Genomic DNA, 15,080 nt, shown 5'->3' on the forward strand with positions numbered 1-15,080 from the left:
ATCTCTTTCTGGGTGGTTATAGAGGCTTAGGAAATAGAGGCTAGTTTGAAAGCAAAGCAACTGGGTGCTTGCCTTTAAAGGTACGCTTGTCTTCAGTTATTCTTGGACTCTGTGCTTCCTGTAACCAGGATGTGAGACTCTATGCTCCACCACATGCCAGCTGTTTGCTAAGACCTTTGCCTTCCCTTCAGGCCCAAAGTGACAGGAATTTTGTGACCCTGAACTGAGACCTGCAAAACTGTGAACTCCAATAAATCCTCCTCCCTTCAGACTCCCGTCAAGCATTTGTCCCAGTAAGAGAACACTTAACTCAGCAGGTTAAGGGCAGAGGTAATTTCGTAGATTTTGATAGATAATGTGAGGTGTTGACTGGGTCACGGGGGTGAGCACATTTATGGTCAAACATTATCTTGGGTGTGTTCGGAAGGATGTCACTGAATGGGATTCACGTTGGTTTTTTGTGTTTGTTTGTTTGTTTTTGTTTTTTAGAGATAGGGTTTCTCTGTGTAGCCCTGGCTGTCCTGGAATTCACTCTGTAGACCAGGCTGGCCTCGAACTCAGAAATCCGCCTGCCTCTGCCTCTCAAGTGCTGGGATTAAAGGCGTGCGGCACCACTGCCCAGCATCAGGATTCACATTTTACTCAGTAAATGGACTGTGTCCCCTAATATGGGTGGAAAAGCAGTCAAAGCCATGGTTACCACAATCAGGTTAAGGAAGGGGAGCACCCCTACCCTACTTGAGTTGAGAATTTGCTCTTCTTAGGCCTTCGGTGTGAACCCAAAACATTGCTTCCCTGATCCGCAGGCCTCTGAACTTGGACTGGAAGTACACACCGGCAATCCTGGGTTTTCTACTTATGTTTTCATGCTTTCTTAGTGTCTGTTACTGTCCATTAGCCACCACCAATGCTTTTTAATATAATAGAATACAATGGTTTTCTCTCTCTCTCTCTCTCTCTCTCTCTCTCTCTCTCTCTCTCTCTGTCTCTCTCTCACACACACACACACACACACACACTTTACTGGTCTTCTTCCCCTGGAGACCCTTGACTAATCAGCAAATTAAACTTAAAAGTAAGAATGCTCAAATCTGTTTCCAATTATTTTGTGACTAGCACAAAAAAGAAAATCGAGAAAATATTTGAAACCCATCATTTAATGTCAGTATGAAGTTGCTTGCATTATTAAAGAAAGAATGAAATTCAGAGATGCATCCTTATTTATTATTTATTTATTTGTTACTTCTGTTTCACTCTTTGGAAGAGATAAAAATGTCAATCAGCATTCATTTTGAGACTATAGCTCTGGGAAGAGTTAGCAAATACATACAAAAGATACAGGGAGAACAAATTGCTATATTTAATGAGCAGAATTGATAATTTTGTTACTGTCTGGGCGCTCCTTTCATGTCAGTAGAATGTATGTATTAGTACTTTGTCCGATGATGTAATAAGATATCTAACAACAACAACAACAACAATAAAAGCCTTTTAAGGGATGAAGGCCTTATCATCATTAACGTCAAAGATCATCAGTGTTTTGGCTTTTGTTTTGAAGGGATGTTGCATCTGTAGACTGGAAGCAAAGACCAGGAAGAAAATGGGGCTGGGCAGTTAAACTTTAAGACCCACCCATAGTAGCCAGCCAGTGGTGGCTCACATCTTTAATCTCAGCACTTGGGAGGCAGAGGCAGGCAGATTTCTGAGTTCGAGGCCAGCCTGGTCTACAGAGTGAGTTCCAGGAACAAGACCCACACATAGTGACTCACTTCCTCTAGGGAGGCTCTCATTCCTAAAGGATCCACAACCTTCCCAGCTGGGGACCAATATTCAAACACATGAGCCCATGAGGGATGTTTTACATTCAAATCATAACAATATGTAACAGACTTATATCCCCATGTAGATAGATAGATAGATAGATAGATAGATAGATAGATACAGATACACACATGGATATATAGTATGAGTATGTATATATGTATATAAGTGTACACAGAGCTATATATAGACAGACACACGTACATTTTTTTGAGGTGAAGGAAGAACTAGTTACTAAATGCTTAGAAGTCCACCGGTACCTGAACAGGACGTGCTGCTTCAGATTCCAGCACAAGACTCAGCTTCCTGTAGGCCATCCCCATTTTAAACGATTCAAAGTTTCTTTGGAGAATGGTAGTCTGTGTCACGTGACAGTGATATGAAATTTGAATTTTTTTTTTTTTTTTTTTTTGGTTTTTCGAGACAGGGTTTCTCCGTGTAGCCCTTGGCTGTCCTGGAACTCACTCTGTAGACCAGGCTGGCCTTGAACTCAGAAATCCTCCTGCCTCTGCCTCCCAAGTGCTGGGATTAAAGGCGTGCGCCACCACTGCCTGGCAAAATTTGAATTTTGGAGTGAATCCAGAAATAAACTTTATTCGGAGGCAACCATGCTTGTTTAGGTATGTGCTGTCTGTGACTGTTTCCGTGCTGATGTGGCATGGTGAGTGACTGTGAGGGAGACCAAGTGCTCCTCAAAGTCTTTGCCCTCTGTAGTAGAGGCTGGAGGACCCCATCCAAGGGTGCAGGGATACATTCCCAGGCTCAGAAGAGTAGACTCAGTCTGGTGACCTTACACAGATTTTCCTTGTCAAGAGCTCTAGAAAAATCTTCCTGGTAAACAGGGATGGTAAATATCTATAGTTCTGAGATACACATCTCATTGGCTGAATACCAAAAACCTTGCTAATGCCACCAAAGACGTAGGAACAGAACAATGTTTGGTTTTAGTTCCACTGAGTGAATGACAGTGTCTTTCCTCCTTGGTGCCTGTCTCTTAAAGCACTGTATATTTTGTTGGGTGCTGTTAAATATTTATTGAGTTTTCTTGCCCAACGTGGTTCAGTTACTGCCTGCGTGGTGAGGGGACCCTTCAGAATGAAAGACGCCTATATAAATAGAGAATTGTTTTATGAATCATTGCAAGTCGCAATATGGAAATGCGGTAATTCACCAATGCTGTATCAGTCTGTATACCTGGAAACCTGCCATGCTTCACCCTACCATTTGAATCTAACACCATTTATATCTTTTTTTTTTTTTTAATGTCCAATCAATTTTTTTTTAAATGAGCAGAAAGCAGTAGAAAGAGAAAGAGAGAGGGGGAAAAAAAAACCCTTTAATGCAATGCTTCAGCTGAAAGTTTAATGACACAAAAGGCAGGCAATTCAAACTTACAGTTCCCACAGCAACTGTAATTCTGCTATATAGCACATTTAGGCATAGATTTCACAGCATGTACCTCGATACAAAATACTCCTCACTGGGCATGCAAGGGGGCAGACTTATGGTTGCTATGGGTACGGTGACTTTGAATTTCCAGATTTTTGGAGAGTTTAAATTCTCAACCTGAACAGCACATTAATAGTTCATTTTCCCTTTTCTTTTCCTTTCTTTTCTTTCTTTCTTCCTTCCTTCCTTTCTTTTTTCTTTCTTTCTTTCCTTTTTTTTTTTTTTTTTTTGCACTGAAAATAATAAAGGCCACACCGTTGTTTTCTCTGTCAAACTCATCCCGGCTCAGTACTCACTGCACAGTATAAATACCTCCCCAAACACACTCACCCTACTTGCTAAAATTAAACATATGACCTCAGCCAAGGGAATATTTTAGTTTGCAAATCTATACACGATGACTTTTCCCTGGATTAACCAAATCTGCTCTCTCATCCTTTCTTGAAATCACCAATAAATTCGGGTTAACTCTTTCGAAATTTTGGACATATTTTATCTGGTGCTCACAGCTGAGAGGAGATGTGATAATCATATTCATTGTATATGAAATATGCAATGTGTGTATTTATAATTTATACTCTGTCTACTTCCAAAAGGAACTGGAGCCAGCTAACTGCCGGCCTTCATTTATTCTTTTATTTCCCTTGAGCTCACCATGCAACTTCATGTCTTTATTTTGATGGTCTCGTGATCTCTCTTCATTTGTGACGATCACCGGGGACAACAGTCTTTGTTTATGATAGAGATGTCTATGTGTATGTAACTAGGAACACATATGTAAATATGTAGCTGTACACAGACCCCAATCTTGGAGATTAAAGTGGAAATAGCTATAATTATTTATTCACTAACTTACGTTAAAGTAATGAATTTATGAGAAAACAATTTTTTTTAAATGAAAATATTTGTCCCTCCCAAAATAAGCTGTAATGGAAAAAGATATGATTAAAGTCTGCCAAGAGCCACAGGGGTGCTGGGAAACTTCATGGTAGTTTCGTGACAGATAACTAGCGATATCTTGGTGTTGTGGTGATCATTGTCTTGACCTAAAAGACCCCTTGGAAGTGTCTCAGATCCTCATGCCATACCTGGAGAGCTAGCTTTGTGTATATTTGCCTGTGCTGTTCTGCCAAGCCTTATGGTTCTTCTCTGCTTGCAGGAAGCTCCCGTTTGTACCTCAAAGGATGAGGAAGGATGATATATTGATGGCTTTTTTAGCTGTATCCTGATAGAACTTTCTGCGTATTCCAACCAGACTCTTTATTATGTAGCACTGACTACATGGTTTAATTATCTTCTCACTGTGGATCTTACACTCTACACTTGTTAAGGAAGAACCCTATCTCCTATTCTTTTTTGTCTCCTGACCATGGCACCTGGCATCCCATATACACAGAATATGAGAATTTAATCCAACCAGCGACAAACGTTAACTACCAATCACCGAGCCCCGAACATATTCTTAGTAACTTTGCATAACTCTCTCGAAATTTAATCCACACTGACTCTGTGAATGTGCTGCTCTTGTTTTCAATATGGGTGGGTGGGGGGGAGGAGACAGAGACATCATCACAATTTAATAGCTAGCAAGTGGCAGAGTCAGATGGGTCCTAGCACCATGCTGAGAAAAAGGGAGAGAGGCCAAAGTAGAAAGCAGAGTCTCTGCCTTTAAGACATCTATAACTTACCTTGGGAGGCAAGACACAGAGCACAAATAAAAGGTACACAAAATATAGAAGTCCGTGCACAGATGTGCCATAATTAAAGCGGTGCCTACTTTGCAGAAATAGCTACTGCCCTAATGAGGTATTTAGGGTCAAGTCTTTGAAGCATCTATGTCACTCACCAGACCCTTGATTGAGAATACATGTATATATATGTATATACATGTATATATACATACATATATATACACACACATATATGTATATATGTTAATATTTGCTACTGGATTACATCATAAGGTTTTTTTGCTGTTATACATATGTCACATATATTAATACATTTAAAGCTATTAATCACAAATAAATCTATAAGACTGAAGCAGATATATTTACTTATATATGTGGACAATCTGACTTTTTTTTTTTCAAAATGTTGCTTAATTATACACCGGGCTTTGGAACCAGTTCACCTAGACTTCTACTGCTTACAGTAGGCTACAAATGTGCTCCTCAGGGAAAATCTTTTTTAGGGGTGTCACCCATCAATAGTCAAATCACTAAAGACTGGGTGCCATGTAGAGATTGGTAGACTGAAGCCAGAGAAGACAAGGTTGAAATCCATCTCAGTATCTTAAAGTTGAAATGTCAAAACGTTATGTTTTGTCAACTGGGGAATCTTCTTTTTACATCCAATGTACCTGTTAGTACCTATACTTTACCTAATAGTGTCTGCATTTGATGTTTTTCAACAGTCTCCATTTTGGGTGTACCTGGCCTGTCAAAGTCTGGGAATGAAACGTCTTGAGTTGTATGTTGCAGGATATTGGATCAAATCGTTAACCCCAAGATTGTGTTTTTTACTGGAAAATGCTGTTTTTAGTTGCTGTATGGATCAGCCTTAGCACACACTTAAATCTTCTGGCTGGAATACAGACCTTAGTACACACTTTTAATGCCAAACAATGAAAGTAAAGTTAGTTTGTAGAAGGAAGCAGCCATGTCTGAAAGTGATATCTAATTGCATGGCAGACAAAGTGATGAATCAGAGAAAGATTTGACCAAATATGATATGCCTAACTCTCACGAGCAGAAAGGGAAGCTACTTTTGAGGCAGTGCAGAGAGAGATAGAGAGAGAGACAGAGAGACAGAGACAGAGACAGAGAGAGAGAGAGAGAGAGAGAGAGAGAGAGAGAGAGAGAGAAGGTAGTTTTACCAGGAGAATTATAGAGAGACATTGAAATGTGGGTGAAGACAGAATAAGCCAGAGAATGAGAAGCAGCTAAAAGATTAGATCGAACTGCAAAAGATAGTATGAAGCCAAGCAGAACAATTCAGCCAGAAGCAGAGAGAAACCAGATTGAGTCAGTCAGTTTGGAGAGGAGTTTCAGCCAGAACAGCTGCACTAAACCAGTGAACCAGAGCTCAGAAAGAACTAGAAAGGGTGAGATTATTCAGCAGTAAGTCTCAAAGGCTGAAAACATTCTAGGCCTAGATTAACTTGTACAGAGGCTTAAAACTTTCAGGACTAGGCTTAAGATTGCAGACTGAGACAGTAAGTCTCAGAGAAAACAATTACCTCAGGCAAATAGAAGCTACTTTTATAGTTGTATTCTCTCTCTCTCTCTCTCTCTCTCTCTCTCTCTCTCTCTCCTCAGATGTATATGAATGTATGTATGTATAGGTAGAGATCAGAGGACAGTTTCCTGTGCCATCTATCTGAGTTTTTTTTTTTTTTTTTTAAATAGACCCCTTTGTTGGCCTGGAATTTGCAAAATGAGCTAGGCTGGCTAGGTTCCACCTCTCTGTGCCTCCCTTGTACTACACGCATGCAGTATAACTTACTTTTCCCCCTTTCTTTTAAGGGTTCTGGGGATTGAACCAAGGCTCTCATACTTGTGAGATAAGCACTTTGCCTACTGAGCTGCCTCCTCAATCCTGACTGAGAACCTTTGCTGGCACTTTGAGCTCACTTTTAGTCACGGAGATTACAGAGGTGATAATCTTCTGTGGTCCTGTCTCAATAATCTTGGGTCAATATATAGGTATACATATGGAAGTGCGGAGTTTATTCTAGAAGGCTTTTGTAACAGCAACTTTCATCCCACATAAGAGGAGGCTAAGATGGGGATGCTAAGTGAAGATACAGGAGTTGGGTCAGGGGAAGCACTGCAAAGAACACTTGGGATTGGCTGGGGCAGTAAGAGGGTGCTGATCTCATTGGACTCACATCTATGCTATGGGATTTCTCTTTTTCATCCTTTCTTGACAGTGTGTGTGCTCGAACAGAATAGGGAAGAGTAGTCATGGCTTCTTCATCATTGGCTCACTCCTTCAAACCAGGGATTCACTTTGAATGTTGCTAATCAGAGGACATAGATCTCCATGCCCTAAAGTTAGCAAGCTCCTTGGATTTATCATGGGAGAAGTGATCCAGAACCTCTGTGAAGCAAGGGTTTGAGCTGTGTGCTCTGTAATTCCCTTTAAGCCCCTGTGGATAGGTAATATGTGTATTCTAGACCAGTGGTTCTCAACCTGTGGGTTGTGATCCCCAGAGGTGTGGTATATCAGATAACTTGCCTAGCAGACCTTTATATTATGATTCATAACAGCAGCAAAATTCCAGTTATGGAGTATCAATGAGAGAATTTATGGTTGGGAATCACCATGACATGAGGAACTGTATTCAAGGGTCACAGCATTAGGAAGGTTGAGAAGCACTGCTCTAGACAGAGTCATTCAAATCAAAGCCAGCAGGAGAGCACAGGTTTGGGTTGCAAGCTCTTCTCTGTGCTGCAGAGTGAAGGGGCCTCTGAGAATTCAGAAGCCTAAGCCTATGGAATTTGGGGGGCAAACACAGTCACCCTTTAACATGCCTGTTCAGTGTATTGTTAGGTGGAACAAGCTGGCTATGGGATATCGTCATGTGTAGACAGAAAATGTGTCAAGTACAGAACAGTGTATGAACCATGTCATTCTTTAAGATTCATATATTTATATATTTATTTTATGTATGAGTACACTGTAGCTGCCTTCAGACACACCAGAAGAGGGCATCATATCCCACTACAGATGGTTGTGAGCCACCATGTGGTTGCTAGGAACTCAGGACCTCTGGAAGAGCAGTCAGTGCTCTTAACCACTGAGCCATCTCTCCAGTCTAAACCATGTTATTCTTAAGTCTACAAAGCACAGGAAGGCATTGAGAGGGCTCAAATGTCAGAGCTATCACAGTGCCTCCCAGCTCTTCCTGCTTCATGCACGCTTCTCCTTCTAGATGGTCTTCACTTTGGAATCTGTAGCATGCCCATCTGAGAAAGCCCAGCATAGCCGAGAAAACACAGACAAGCAAAAACAGTAACTTAGCTTCCCCAATGCTCTCATGTACCTCTCCATGCAGAAAACACTGGTCTTGGCCCCACTGCTCTGTATAGACTGAGGCTCGGTGGTCAGTCTTGAGTTTATGTTATTTGTATGTGTGTGCATGCGAGCATGCGTGCGCACAAGTGTGAGTGTGTGCGTGTGTGCATATGTATATATGTGTGTATGTATCTGTGCGTGCATGTGTGTGCATGTGTGTATGTGTCTGTGCATGCATGTGTGTGTGTTTATGTGCACACATGCACGCATAGATTCCAAAGGAGGACATCAAATATCCTGCTTTATTTCTTTGAGACAGGGTCTCTCACTGAACCTGGATCTATGCTGGTGGTCAGAAAAATGCCAGCCATATTTTTCTCCCTGTCCCCTACAGCATCCCTTTTTACTTGAGACTGGAGCTCAGGTCCTTTTGCATGAGGAGCAGATTCTCTTACCTATCGAGCCTATGCTCTTGGCAACACCCTTTATCGTCTCTTTGATGACAACGTCCTGGATGTTACAAAAGCAAAAAAAGAAGCTCACACACTTGATGAATGGGTGTATTAAAATTTCCATCCTTCTATCTGATAAAAAATTTAAATTAAAATATGAAATTACATTAATAACCTATCAACTTGGCAAAGATTTTCAATAGTAGTCAGAGTCGGGGTGGAAGTGGGAAAAATGGATTTCGCTCAGCTGGCAGGACTGGTGGGACTTTCAAGTCACACAGTGCCCTGCAACTCAACTTGGCTACACAGACCTCACAAGAGGTCTCTTGGATACAGCAGATCATCAGAGTCAAAATTTCATTTCTATGAAGTTCTCCATTTGTACTAAAAAATAAATGATGTGCAAAATTTACAGAACACTTTAAAATGGAAGAAAAGAGCGTCAGAAAAAACCATGAATACTTAACATGAGTGAATAATTAATATGAATAATTAACAACAGGCTAAATAGTTCATGGTATCTCTCTAAGAAGAAAATGTTCACAGATAGTAAGGATGTTATAGAAATACATTTATTGACCTGGACAGATGTTTAAAATAATGTTAAATTTAAAAGGGAAATTTTTAAAGTTAAAATATAAATATTGACAATATAAGCAATGTCATTGCAAATCTCTCTATTTTTTGGTAGCCCTCTACTCTTCCCCCCTACCCACAATGCATTGCTTGTGGCATGTACAAAGAAGGTAGACAATGCTTGGTCTCCTTGCATTCAGCCATTAGAAAAGTTTTCTCCATGTATGCAATGAGTCTAGCCAGAGTATGTTTGAAGCCAAATTAATAGCTAACATTTACAGAATGCCCATCACTCATCGTGGCCATGGAGATCTGCTAAATGCTTTGCGTTATCTCTTTTCATCAGCACAACCCTTTGGATGTGAGCCTCCCAAGAGACTGAGTAACTTGCCTAGGTTTGCTGAGGAGGCAGCTTCTAAGTGGCTGTGAATAATTTGTCCTATTTAGAGATAAAGGAATGGCGTTGACCCTGGGGTGGGGGTCATTAACATTTGTTGGTTACCCCAACACAGAGGATCAATTTATCTGACTAAAAATAAAATTATCCCTCATCTAGATGGAAAACCTCAGGAGACCAAGATGGGTAAATAATAATGGTTATGTCTGCCAGGCATTTCTCTGCTAGAGAGTACTTTACTGTTTTGATTGATCAATATTATTATTGTTGTTATTATTATTGCTATTATTATTATTATTAATTGCATGTAATACAAGGGGCATTTTATCTGAGAAGGTGCCTCAATGCAGTCAATTCAATTCAATTTTGGTGATTTGGTGATTTTGCTTGGATTGCCCCTCTCCCATCCCTTTCCCCGTATTTTTCTTTATACTCATGGGTTTCCATGATCTTGGGGTTTTCCAGCTTTGGCATGTGGCTTTTCTCCATCCTTTACAATTTGGGAAACAGACACAAAAGTCCCAAGTGTTGAGAGAATGCTACAGCATCTAAGAGCCAGGTCCTCCTCCACGGAGAGATAGTGCAATCGGCGGGAAGGCTGCGGTAGCCTTGTATTTGCAGAGTACTTAGCATAAAAATGACATTAATTGTGTTAATGAAATGAATGGGTCAGTAGATAAGTGACCTAGCCCCTAGGACAAGTAGGGTGTCAGTGGGCAGTCTACAGAGAATCATCTTAGGTCTCTGCTAAGCCTAAGGCTTTTTCAGACAGAATGCTACCTGCCATGTGCATACTCTCTCTAAGGGTCTCTAGAGTGCTAGGCACCAGTGGTTTGGAAGGATGGGAAACCCTTAGTGATTGCCATTCCACTGTTTGTAACATTTTGGTTTCTCTAAATGTCTCTACCTCCCCTCCCCTCCATTTACGGAGCCTACTCTAAGCCCTCATCTTTTGTGAAGGATTCTCTCTTGCTACCAGTGCACAAGGCTCTCTGTCTACCAACCACTCCAGGGGAAGCTTGTTTTCCTTTCCTTGTCTGGGTCTTTACAATGGTTTGTTGCTAGAACCACAGTGATAGGTCAGCAATGGTCACTGAAAGAGTTTGGACTTATTTATTCCTTTTTGGGGGGGAGGGGGGTTGAGACAGGGTTTCTCTGTGTAAGCCTGGCTGTCCTGGAACTCACTCTGTAGACCAGGCTGGCCTCGAACTCAAAAATCTACCTGCCTCTGCCTCCCAAGTGCTGGGATTAAAGGTGTGTGCCACCACTACCCGGCGGATTTATTTATTCCAATAGAATGGAGCGCAGTGGATTAGAGGTACCTTCACTCCACCAAGTTTTCTGTGGATTGAAAAGTTTACGCCAAGAACCTGACCCACGCCCCAAAATGGGAGGCGTGGCTAAAGTCTCAGCTACGTCACAAGAAAGAAACACTCTCAGCTTGCTTCTAAGAGCCTCAGTTTCCTCATAGGTGGATGGAACGGACAGAACGTGTCAGGGTACATTGTGTGAAGGTGTGTCACACAAAAGACACAAGCCTACTCACTCTTGATAATACTTTGAGAGCAAATTACGTTAATAGGTGTGAACAAGTCTACAATCGTTTGGTATTGTTAAAAAACAACAACAAAACTGCCCAGTCCGAGTCCTGTGGGAAGAACGGAAGGCAACAGACACAGGTACCGAGCATACTAGAAACCCTTGGAGATGGTAGGGACGGGAGGTGGCCCTTCCTAGGGACTTGGTTGTGATCAATGAGCGTGCCTCCCCTGTTGTTAGAATTTTCAACTCTAATAAGCCCATATAAAAACCACACAATCCAATTATTATTATTATTATAAGCTATATGGCTAGGTTGGGCAGATCTAACACTCTGCTATCTTGTTCCTCAGCTATAAGAACCCTTGCTACTTGTTTCTCTGTGCTATGCATCTCTGGTCCATTGAGACGTCTCCTCCTCCTCTTCTGTCTTCTCTCTCCCTCTGCCATTCTCCTCTCTGCTCTCAACCTGCCCTGACTCTTGAACCTCCAGTCCCACCTTCCCACTCCACTGCCCAATTATAGGCTCTGGCCTTTTATTGGCCAAAATAGGGAGAAGGTTCACATGACATCACCTGAGTATGGGATGGACTGACTGCTCATGGGGGCAACCTGTCCCGAAGCCATAATAACATCAGGATCCAAACAACACCAGGCCAAACCACTGCATCTCCCTGGAGATGTCATCCCGTTTGGAGAAAGCCCAAGTGGATGAGACAGTTATAGGACAACGGGGACACCTCATCTTCAGTCTAGGGAGGGGATTAATGCTGTTGACGGAGGAGACCTGGAGAGTCAGTGTGGTGGATCAGTGGGTAAAACCCTTGCCACTGAAGCCCAGCGGTCTGAAGTCTGTGGAATGAGATCCATCAGTGGAACCCACAGGAAACGCAGAGGAAAGAACCAACTCCACAAAGTTGCCCTTTGACCTCTGTATGTGGCACTCCTCCTCACGTGCCACCCATACACACAGCAACAACAAGAAATAAATAGAATGTTCTTTTTTTTTTTTTTTTTTTAAATTGTTCGTAAAGCACTCTCTGAAATCTGTAGTTCAGGTTTCTTAGGAAGAAGAGTGGGTCAAGTAAACCCGAGTTGAAGGGAAAGCAGATGCTCTCTCGGCCTTTAGAATGCTAACAGAATACTTCGGAAGGCCCTTCTTAAGGACAATGACCCTGAGGTAAAACCTGAATGAAGACAGTCTCTGCTTACTATGCGCTTGGGCATTCTGAATTGAGAAGCAGAATGGAAGTCTTGAATGATGTTCGTCTCTTAACTTCAAAGTTAAGTGTACTGGAGAGATGGCTCTGCAGTTAAGAGCACTGGCTGCTCTTGGAGAGGATCTGGGTTCAATTCCCAGCACCCACATTGCAGCTCACAACCATCTGAAGCTCCAGTTCTGGGGGGATCTGAGGATCTGACTTCTCTTCCAACTGTGTGTGTGTGTGTATTCAACCACATATATTCATATATGTATATATATATACCCATACATACACAAATATGTATACATGTAAATACATATTTATGCCAATCTATATAGACTAATATATAACATATATAATGACTATATAGATACATGTTCATATACATACATACCCATATACATCATACACATAGGCATATGCATACACATAAACATACATATATACATATACAATCAAGGATACTGGTTCCTTCAGCCATGGCCATCTTGGGCTTGCAATAGGATGGAGGGGTTTCCAGGACATGCTCAGGGCTGGCCGAAGTCTTTCTCCAGACTACTTGGGTCCTAATTCTATCAGCTACTCCCTTTGTATCACCAGATCAGCTTCTAGGCTCAGTGATGGGAGCACTCTAAATGATATCAGAGCAGTATCTAAGAAAAAAAAAATTCCTGTGAATTAATATTGTGACAGCAGTGCTCATTTTTATTAATTATTAGTTATACAATGACAACAGATTCATTTAACATTTGAGATGGAAGAAATGCAGAATTATAGGTAGGTATTTCTTTTTTCTCGTCTCCATCTCACTCACTGAGACACAATACAATACACTTAATTCAAAACGCAAACCGCTAGGATCCAAGTCATAATATTCACAGCTATTTAAACAGCTCTCTATGGCTTGGGATTTGGAGAGTGTCAATTTTTCCATCATTACAATAGGTTTTGCAATGAACTTGGGCATTTATTTTTGTGCAAACATCATCTGTGAGATAGATCCACAGAAGTGGAATTTCCATGACAACGTGTAAGTAAATTTACAATGTGGCTGTACTGTCAAATTAGCCTCCCCCCCCCAAAGGTGGTATCAATTTACATCTCTACCAGGACTGTGTATCTATAAGGAGTCTGGATCATGAGATTTACCCATTGGATAAGTTGCCTGCGATGGATTAAATCTGCACTTAAGACAAAACCGGTGATCTCCTCTGGAGTCTTAGGTTTTTGATTACAAGAGAGCTTTTTCTTAGTCGTCGTCAGATCACCCTAAATAACACTGATGTCACAGACCTTTGTAGCTATAAACAGAGCCATATTATAGCTTTAGCAATGTATGACATTGCACATGAGTTTCCAAAACCCTAATCAATAGCTACAGGGAATGGGATTTTAGGGACTTCAAAATATATCTTCTTTCTTCTCTGGCCCCAAATCTGAATCTGTTTAAGAAAGCGAGTAGCCAAGAGAAGACACTGCATTTGCTATTGTTACAATGTCAATCTGTTTGCTATGTAAGTAGACCTCCTTATTCTTTTCTTTTCTTTTCTTTTCTTCTTCTTCTTCTCCTTTTTTTTTTTTTTTTAAAACAGGGTTTCTCTGTGTAGCCCTGGCTGTCCTGGAACTCACCCTGTAGACCAGGCTGGCCTCGAACTCAGAAATCCACCTGCCTCTGCCTCCCAAGGACCTTCTTATTCTTAATACTGCCAATCTGAGAGCCTCACTGAGACTGTAGGTAGCACCATACTGTTGCTCTTTCTAAAGGCCAGGGAGAAAATCTGATGAAAAACTTTAGAACATTAGGCATTAGAACAGCTAGAAGCATATGCTCTCTATATACTAGGGTGCCTTCTCCCAGAAGGGAGATATTAGCCACTCATGGATAGTCTTCCTTTCAAAGCTCACCAATAAAATTAGGTCTCTTTTGTCCATCAGGGAGACAAATAAGAAAATGTTAGGAGAGACAGATGAAACTTCCTCTTATGAGAAGAAAACATCAGTATCTGTTAAGAATGTTTAGTATGACCGAGTTCCTTGAGTAATTAGTCATGTCTGCTGTGGGTGTGAGTGGGTGGGGGAACTCGTGGCACATTTATCATACATTTTGTAATAATTATGAAATGAGTGATATTCAGATAGTATAAAAGTTAATTACACATGTATCTTCTGAATTCTAAAGGGTTTAGAACAGACTAGCCACCCTCCTAGACTTTCTGTCTCTGTTTGCTGGACATTGGAAGTCTCTTTCTTAGCAGGATGCAAAGCCCATCTGCTCCCAAGTGGCTCACAACAATTCATGTCTTTTATACTTCTTCGTGGGGAGGGGGAGGCTATTCCCAGTACAGGGTTGCCATTTTTATTGTAATAGTTCATAATTAAAGACTACTTTATCCAAATTTCCAGTTGTACACTGGGGTAAGAGAGGCAGAAAAGTAAAAGAAGAAAGCCAATGTTTTGCCAAGTAGCCAAGGAAAAACTTAACAGTGGAAAAATAAAAATAGATTTCAGGCTATTAAGAATTTATTGCTAACCCCGGAGCATTCAAATACACTGAAGCTGTATGTGTCATTTCACACAATTGAGTTTTCTACTCTGTGCTCTTCATGGTCTTCTTTAAGG

This window comes from Arvicanthis niloticus, chromosome 20 (genome assembly GCF_011762505.2).
Source record: "Arvicanthis niloticus isolate mArvNil1 chromosome 20, mArvNil1.pat.X, whole genome shotgun sequence".
In the NCBI taxonomy this organism is placed as follows: Eukaryota; Metazoa; Chordata; class Mammalia; order Rodentia; family Muridae; genus Arvicanthis; species Arvicanthis niloticus.